Genomic DNA, 9,387 nt, shown 5'->3' with positions numbered 1-9,387 from the left:
GCCGACTTAAGTACAAGAAGAGTAAATCTTCTCATTGTTTGTGATTTGATTTAAGCGTTTCCTGGGAGATCAGTATTAGATTTCGATGCACTCTTGCATCTTCACTCTATCCCTTGGACCTTCACATTGACGATGAAACACAGATATTGTCACGGGATTTAATACAAAAGCACAATGCCGACTTAAGTACAAGAAGAGGTAATCTTCTCATTGTTTTTGGTTTGCTTTGAGCGTTTTCTGGGAGATCAGTATTAGATTCCGATGCACTACTTCAGCTTTACTCTATCCCTTAGACCTTCACATTGACGATGAACCACAGAAATTGCGTCGGGATTTAATACAGAACGCACAATGCCGACTTAAGTACAAGAAGAGTAAATTTTCACATTGTTTGTGGTTTGCTTTGAGCATTTCCTGGGGATCAATATTAGATTCCAATGCACTTCTGCATCTTTACTCTATCCCTTGGACCTTCACATTGACGATGAATGACAGAAATTGCTTCGGGATTCAATAGAAAATGCTCAATGCAGACTTATGTAGAAGAAGAGTAACTCTTCTCAATGTTTGTGGTTTCCTTTGGGCGTTTCCTGGGAGATTAGAATTGGATTCCGATGCCTACTGCAGCTTTACTCTATCCCTTGGACCTTCACATTGACGATGAAACACAGAAATTGCGTCGGGATTTACTACAAAAGGCACAATGCCGACTTAAGTACAAGAAGAGTAAATCCTCTCATTGTTCGTGGTTTACTTTGAGCGTTTTCTGCGAGATAGGCATTAGATTCCGTTGCACTACTGCAGCTTTACTCTATCCCTTGGACTTTCACATTGACGGTGAAACACAGAAATGGCGTCGGGATTTAATACATAAGGTAAAATGTCAATTTAAGTACAAGAAAAGTATATCTTCTCATTGTTTGTGGTTGGCTTTGAGTGTTTCCTGGGGGATCAGTATTAGATTCCGATGCACTACTGCTGCTTTACTCTATCCCTTGGACCTTCACATTGACGATGAAACACAGAAATCGTGTCGGCATTTATTAAAAAAGGCACAATGCCGACATCAAAACAAGAAGAATAAAGCTTAAGATTGTTTGTGGTTTGGTTCGAGCGTTTCCTGGGAAATAAGTATTGTATTCCGATGCACTACTGCAGCTTTACTCTATCCCTTGGACCTTCACATTGACGATGAAACACAGAAATTGCGTCGGCATTTAATACAAAAGGCACAATGCCGACTTAAGTACAAGAAGAGTAAATCTTCTCATTGTTTGTGGTTAACTTTGAGCGTTTCCTGGGAGATCAGGTTTGGATTCCGATGCACTACTGCAGCTTTACTCTATTACTTGTAGCTTCACATTGACGATGAAACACAGAAATTGCGTCGGATTTAATACAAATGCACAATGCCGACTTACGTACAAGAAGAGGTTATCTTCTCATTGTTTTTGGTTTGCTTTGAGCGTTTTCTGGGAGATCAGTATCAGATTCCGAATCTCTACTGCGGCTTTACTCTATCCCTTGGACCTTCACATTGACGATGAAGCACAGAAATTGCGTCGGGATTTAATGCAAAAGGCACAATGCCGCCTAAATACACGAAGAGTAAGTCTTCTCAGTGTTTGTGGTTTGATTTGAGCGTTTCCTGTGTGACATGTATTAGATTCCAAAGCGGTACTGCAGCTTTACTCTTTCCCTTGGCCTTCACATTGACGATCAAACACAGAAATCGCGTCGGGATTTAGTTCATAAGGCACAATGCCGACTGAAGTACAAGAAGAGTAAATATTGTCATTATTTATAGTTTGCTTTGAGCGTTTCCTGGGAGATCAGTATTAGATTCCGATGCACTACTGCAGCGTTATCCCTTGGACCATCTAATTGGCGAGGAAACACAGAAATTGCGGCAGGATTTCATTCAAAAGTCACAATGCCGACTTAAGTGCAAGAAGAGTTAATCTTCTCATTCTTTGTGGTTTGCTTTGAGCGTTTCCTGGCAGATCAGTATTAGATTCCGACGCACTCTTGCAGCTTCACTCTATCCCTTGGACCTTCACATTGACGATGAAACACAGAAATTGCTTCCGGATTTAATACAAAAGGCACAATGCCGACTTAAGTACAAGAAGAGTAAATCTTCCCATTGTTTCTGGTTTGCTTTGAGCGCTTCCCGGGAGATCAGTATTAGATTCCGATGTACTACTGCAGCTTTACTCTATTGCTTGGACCTTCACATTGACGATGTAACACATAAATTGCATCGGGATTTAATACAAAAGGCACAATGCCGACTTAAATACATGAAGAGTAAATCTTCTCATTGATTGTGGTTTGGTTTGATCGTTTCCTGGGAGATCAGTATTACATTCGGATGCACTACTGCAGCGTTATTCCTTGGACCTTCACATTGACGATGAAACACAGAAATTGGGTCGGGATGTTATACAAAAGGCACAACGCCGACTTAAATACAAGAAAAGTAACTCTTCTCAATGTTTGTGGTTTGGTTTGAGCGTTTCCTAGGAAATAAGTATTGGATTCCGATGCACTACTACAGCTTTACATTATCCCTTGGACCTTCACATTGACGATGAAACACAGAAATGGCGTCGGGATTTAATACAAAAGGCGCAATGGCGACTTAAGTACAAGAAGAGTAACTCTTCTCAATGTTTGTGGGTTGGTTTGAGCGTTTCCTGGGAGATCAGTATTGGATTCCGATGCACTACTGCAGCTTTACGCTATCAATTGGACCTTCACATTGACGATGTAACACAGAAATTGCATCGGGATTTAATATAAAAGGCACAATGCCGACTTAAGTACAAGAAGTGTTGATCTTCTCATTGATTCTGGTTTGCTTTGAGCGTTTTCTGGGAGATCAGTATTAGTTTCCGAATATCTACTGCAGCTTTACTCTATCCTTTGGACCTTAACATTGACGATGAAGCACAAAAATTGCGTCGGGATTTACCACAAAAGGCACAATGCAAACTTAAGTTCAAGAAGGGTAAATCTTCTCATTGTTTGTGGTTTGCTTTAGCGTTTCCTGTGGGATCAGTATTAGATTTCGATGCACTACTGCAGCTTTACTCTATCTCTTGGACCTTCACATTGGCGATGAAACACAGAAATTGCGTCGGGATTTATAACAAAAGGCACAATGCCGTCTTAAAAACGAGAAGAGTAAATCTTCTCATTGTTTGTGGTTTTGTTTGAGCGTTCCCTGGGAGACAAGTATTGGATTCCGATGCACTACTGCAGCTTTACTCTATCCCTTGGACCTTCACATTGACGATGAAACACAGAAATTGCGTCGGGATTTAATACTAAAGGCACAATGCCGAGTAAGGTACAATATGAGAAAATCTTCTCATTGTTCGTGGTTTTCTTGGAGCTTTTCCTGGGTGATCAGTATTAGATTCCGATTCACTACTGCAGTTTTACCCTACCCCTTGGAGCTTCACATTGCGATGATGCACAGAAATTGTGGCGGGACTTAATACAATAGTCATAATGCCGACTTAAGTAGAAGAAGATTCAATCTTCTCAATGTTTGTGGTTTGCTTTGAGCGTTTCATGCTTGATCAGTATTAGATTCCGATGCACTAATGCAGCTTTGCGCTATCCGCTGGACCTTCGCATTGACGATGAAACACAGAAATTGCGTCGGGAATTGATACAAAAGGCTCAATGCCGACTTAAGTACAAGAAGAGTAACTCTCCTCAATGTTTGTGGTTTGGTTTAAGCGTTTCCTGCGAAATAAGTATTGGATTCCGATGCACTACTGCAGCTTTACTCTATCCCTTGGACAATCACATTGACGATGAAACACAGAAAATGCGTCGTGATTTAATACAAAAAGCAGAATGCCGACTTAAGTACAATAAGAGTAAATCTTCTCATTGTTTGTGGTTTGGTTTGAGCGTTTCCTGGGAGATAAGTATTAGATTCCGATGCACTACTGCAGCTTTACTCTATCAATTTGACCTTCACATTGACGATAAAACACAGAAATTGCGTCGCGAATTAATACAAAAGGCACTATGCCGACTTAAGTACAGGAAGAGTAACTCCTTTTAATGTTTGTGGTTTGGTTTGAGCGTTTCCTGGGAAATAAGTATTGGATTCCGATGCACTACTGCAGCTTTACTCTATCCCTTCGACCTTCACATTGACGATGAAACACAGAAATTGCGTCGGGATTTAATACAAAAGACACAATGCTGACTTAAGTACAAGAAGTGTAAATCTTCTCATTGTTTATGATTTGCTTTGAGCGTTTCCTGGTAGATCAGTATTAGATTCCGATGCACTATTTCAGCGTTATCCCTTGGACCTTCAAATTGACGATGAAACACTGAAATTGGGTCGGGATCTAATACAATAGGCACATTGTTAACTTAAGTACAAGAAGAGTAAATCTTCTCATTGTTCGTGGTATGCTTTCAGCGTTTCCCGGTAGATCAGTATTGAGTTACCGATACACCACTGCAGATTAACTCAATCCCTTTGGCTATCACATTGACGATGAAACACAGAAATTACGTCGGGATATAATACAAAATGCACACTGCCGACCTAAGTACAAGATTAGTCTATCTTCTCATTGTTTGTGGTTTCTTTGAGCGTTTCCTGGGAGATCAGTATTAGATTCCGTTGCACTACTGCAGCTTTAGTCTATCCCTTGGACCTTCACATTGACGATGAAACACAGAAATTGCGTCGGTAATTAACACAAAAGGCAGAATGCCGACTTAAGTACAAGAATAGTAAATCTTCTCATTTTTTGTGGTTTGCTTTGAGTGTTTCCTGGGAGATAAGTATTAGATTCCGATGCACTACTGTAGCTTTACTCTATCCCTTGGACCTTCACTGTGCGATGAAACACAGATATTGCGTCGGGATTTATTCAAGAGGCACAATGCCGACTTAATTACAAGGAGAGTAAATCTTCACATTGTTTGTGGTTTGCTTTGAGCAATTCATGGGGGATCAGTATTGGATTCCGATGCATTACTGCAGCTTTACTCTATCCCTCGGACCTTCACATTGACGATGAAACACAGATATTGCGTCGGGATTTAATACAAAAGGCACAATGCCGACATAAGTACAGTAAGAGTAAATCTTCTCATGGTTTGTGGTTTGCTTTGAGCGTTTCCTAGGAGCTCGGTATTAGATTCCGATGCACTACTGCAGCTTTACGTTATCCCTTGGACCTTCACATTGACGATGAAACACAGAAATTGCGTCGGGATTTAATACAAAAGACACAATGCTCACTTAAGTACAAGAAGTGTAAATCTTCTCATTGTTTCTGGTTTGCTTTGAGCGTTTCCTGGGAGATCAGTATGAGATTCCGATGCACTACTGCAGCTTTACTCTATCCCTTGAACCTTCACACTGACGATGAATCACAGATAATGCGTCGAGATTTAATTCAAAAGGCATCATGCCGACTTAAGTACAAGAAGAGTAAAACTTCTCATTGTTTGTGGTTGGCTTTGAGCGTTTCCTGCGACATCAGTATTACATTCCGATTCACTACTGCAGCTTTACTCAATTCCTTGGACCTTCAAATTGACGCTGAATTACTTAAATTGTGTCGGGATTTAATACAAAAGGCACAATGCTGACTTAAGTACAAGAAGAGTATATCGTGTCATTGTTTCTTGTTTGCTTTGAGCGTTTCCTGCGAGATCAGTATGAGATTCAGATGCACTACTGCAGCTTTACTCTATCCTTTGGAGCTCCACATTGACGATGAAACACAGAAATTGCGTCGGAATTTAGTACAAAAGCACAATGCTGACTTAAGTACAAGAAGTGTAATTCACCTCATTGTTTGTGGTTTGCTTTGATCGTTTCCTGGGGGGATCAGTATTAGGTTTCGATGCACCACTGCAGCTTTACTCTATTACTTGGACCTTCACATTGACTATGAAACACAGAAATTGCGTCCGGATTTAATACAAAAGGCACAATACTCACTTAAGTATAAGGAGAGTAAATCTTCTCATTGTCTGTGGTTTGTTTTGAGCGTTTCCTGGGAGATCAGTATTAGATTCCGATGCACTACTGCAGCTTTACTCTATCCCTTGGACCTTCACATTGACGATGAAACACAGAAATTGCGTCGGGAGTTATTATAAGAGGCACAATGCTGACTTAAGTACAAGAAGAGTAACTGGTCTCATAGTTTGTGGTTTGCTTTGAGCGTTTCCTGGTAGATCAGTATTAGACTCAAATGCAATACTACAGATTTACTCCATCCCTTGGACCTTCACATTGGCAATGAAACACAGAAATTGCGTCTGGATTTAATACAAAACGCACCATGCCGACTTAAGTACAAGAAGAGTAAATCTTTCCACTGATTGTGATTATCTATAAGCCTTTCCTTGGAGATCAGTATTAGATTCAAATGCACTACTGCAGCCATGCTCTATCCCTTGGACCTTCACATTGACGATGAAACACAGAAATTGCGTCGGGATTTAATACAAATGGCACAATACCGACTTACGTACAAGAAGAGTAAATCCTCTCACCGTTTGTGGATGGCTTTGAGCGATTCCTGGGAGATCAGTATTAGATTCCGAAGCACTACTGCAGCTTTACTGTATACCTTGGACCTTCACACTGACGATGAATCACAGATAATGCGTCGAGATTTAATTCAAAAGGCACAATGACGCCTTGAGTACAAGAAGAGTAAATCTACTCATTCTCTGTGGTTTGCTTTGAGCGTTACCTAGGAGATCAATATTAAATTTCGATGCACTACTGCAGCTTTAGTCTATCCATTGGACCTTCACATCGACGATGAAACCAAAAAATTGCGTCGGGATTTATTACAAAAGGCAAATGCCGACTTAGGTACAAGAAGAGTAAATCTTCTCATAGTTTGTGGTTTGCTTTGAGCGTTTTCTGGGAGATTCGACTGCAGCTTTCCTCTATCCCTTGGACCTTCACATTGAGGATGAAACACAGAAAGTGTGTTGGGATTTGATACAAAAGGCACAATGCCGACTGAAGTACAAGATGAGTAAAACTTCTCATTGTTTGTGGTTTGTTTTGAGCGTTTCCTGGGAGATCGGTATTAGATTCCGACGCACTACTGCAGCCTTACTCTATCCCTTGGACCTTCACATTGACGATGAAACACAAAAATTTCGTCGGGATATAATACAAAAGGCACAATGCCGATTTAAGAACAAGAGTGAGTAAAACTTCTCATTGTTTGTGGTTGGCTTTGAGCGTTTCCTGGGAGTTCAGTATTACATTCCGATGCACTACTGCTGCTTTACTCAATTCCTTGGACCTTCAAATTGGCGATGAATTACTGAAATTGTGTCGAGATTTAATACAAAAGGCACAATGCTGACGTAAGTACAAGGAGAGTAAATCGTCTCATTGTTTCTGGTTTGCTTTGAGCGTTTCCTGGGAGATCAGTATGAGATTCCGATGCACTACTGCAGCTTTACTCTATCCCTTGGACCTTCACACTGACGATGAATCACAGATAATGCGTCGAGATTTAATTCAAAAGGCATCATGCCGACTTAAGTACAAGAAGAGTAAAACTTCTCATTGTTTGTGTTTGGCTTTGAGCGTTTCCTGGGTGGATCAGTATTAGATCACGATGCACTACTGCAGCTTTACTCTATTACTTGGACCTGCACATTGACTATGAAACACAGATATTGCGACGGGATTTAATACAAAAGGCACAATACTTACTTAAGTACAAGAAGAGTAAATCTTCTCATTGTCTGTGGTTTGCTTTGAGGGTTACCTGGGAGATCAGTATTAAATTTCGATGCACTACTGCAGCTTTTATCTATCTCTTGGACCTTTACATCGACGATGAAACACAGAAAGTGCGTCGGGATTTAATACATGAGGCACAATGCCGACTTAAGTACAAGATGAGTCAAACTCCTCCTTGTTTGTGGTTTGCTTTGAGCGTTTTCTGGGAGATCAGTATTAGATTCCGATGCACTACTGCAGCTTTAATCTATCCCTTGGACCTTCACATTGACGATGAAACACAGAAATTCCGTCGGGATTTAATACAAAAGGCACAATGCTGACTTAAGTACAAGAAGAGTAAATCTTTTCATTGTTTGAGTTTGCTTTCAGCGTTTCCTGGGAGATTAGTTTTAGAGTCCGATGCACTACTGCAGCTTTACCCTATCCTTTGGACCTTCACGTTGACGATGAAACACAGAAATTGCGTCGGGAATTAATACAAAAGGCAAATGCCGACTTAAGTACTAGAAGAGTAAATCTTCTCATTGTTAATGGTTTGTTTTGAGCGTTTCCTGGGAGATCACTATTAGATTTCAATGGACTACTGCAGCTTTACTCAATACCTTGGACCTTCACGTTGACGATGAAGCACAGGAAGTGCGTCGGGATTTAATATAAGAGGCACAATGCCCACTTAAGTAGAAGAAGAGTAAATCTTCTCATAGTTTGTGGTTAGCTTTGAGCGTTTCCTGGTAGATCAGTATCAGATTCCAATGCAATACTACAGATATACTCCATCCCTTGGACCATCACATTGACAATGAAACTCATAAAATGCGTATGGATTTAATAAAAAAGGCACAATGCCGACTTAAGTACAAGATGAGTAAATCTTCTCATGGTTTGTGGTTTGCTTTGAGCGTTTCCTGGGAGTTAGCAATTAGATTCCAATGCACTACTATAGCTTTACTCTAGACCGTGGAGCTTCACATTGACGATGAAACACAGAAATTGCGTCGGAATATAATACAAAAGCACAATGCCGACTTAAGTACAAGAAGAGTAAATCCTCTCACTGTCTGTGTTTTGCTCTGAGCGTTTCCTGGGAGATCAGTATTATATAGCGATGCACTACTGCAGCCTTACTCTATCCCTTAGACCTTCAGATTGACGATGAAACACAGAAATTGCGTCGGGATTTAATAGAAAAGGCACAATACTCACTTAAGTATAAGAAGAGTAAATCTTCTCATTGTCTGTGGTTTGTTTTGAGCTTTTCCTGGGAGATCAGTATTAGATTTCGATGCACTACTGCAGCTTTACTCTATCCCTTGGACCTTCACATTGACGATGAAACACAGAAATTGCATCGGGATTTATTACAAGAGGCTCAATGCCGACGTAAGTACAAGAAGAGTAAATCTTCTCATAGTTTGTGGTTTGCTTTGAGCGTTTCCTGGAAGATCAGTATTACATTCCAATGCAATACTACAGATTTACTCCATCCCTTGGACCTTCACATTGACAATGAAACATATAACTTGCGTCCGGATTTAATACAAAAGGCACAATGCCGACTTAAGTACTGGAAGAGTAAATCTTCTCATGGTTTGTGGTTTGCTTTG

Source organism: Schistocerca serialis, chromosome 7, assembly GCF_023864345.2.
Source record: "Schistocerca serialis cubense isolate TAMUIC-IGC-003099 chromosome 7, iqSchSeri2.2, whole genome shotgun sequence".
NCBI classification, from domain to species: Eukaryota; Metazoa; Arthropoda; class Insecta; order Orthoptera; family Acrididae; genus Schistocerca; species Schistocerca serialis.
This window is presented reverse-complemented; position numbering follows the sequence as displayed.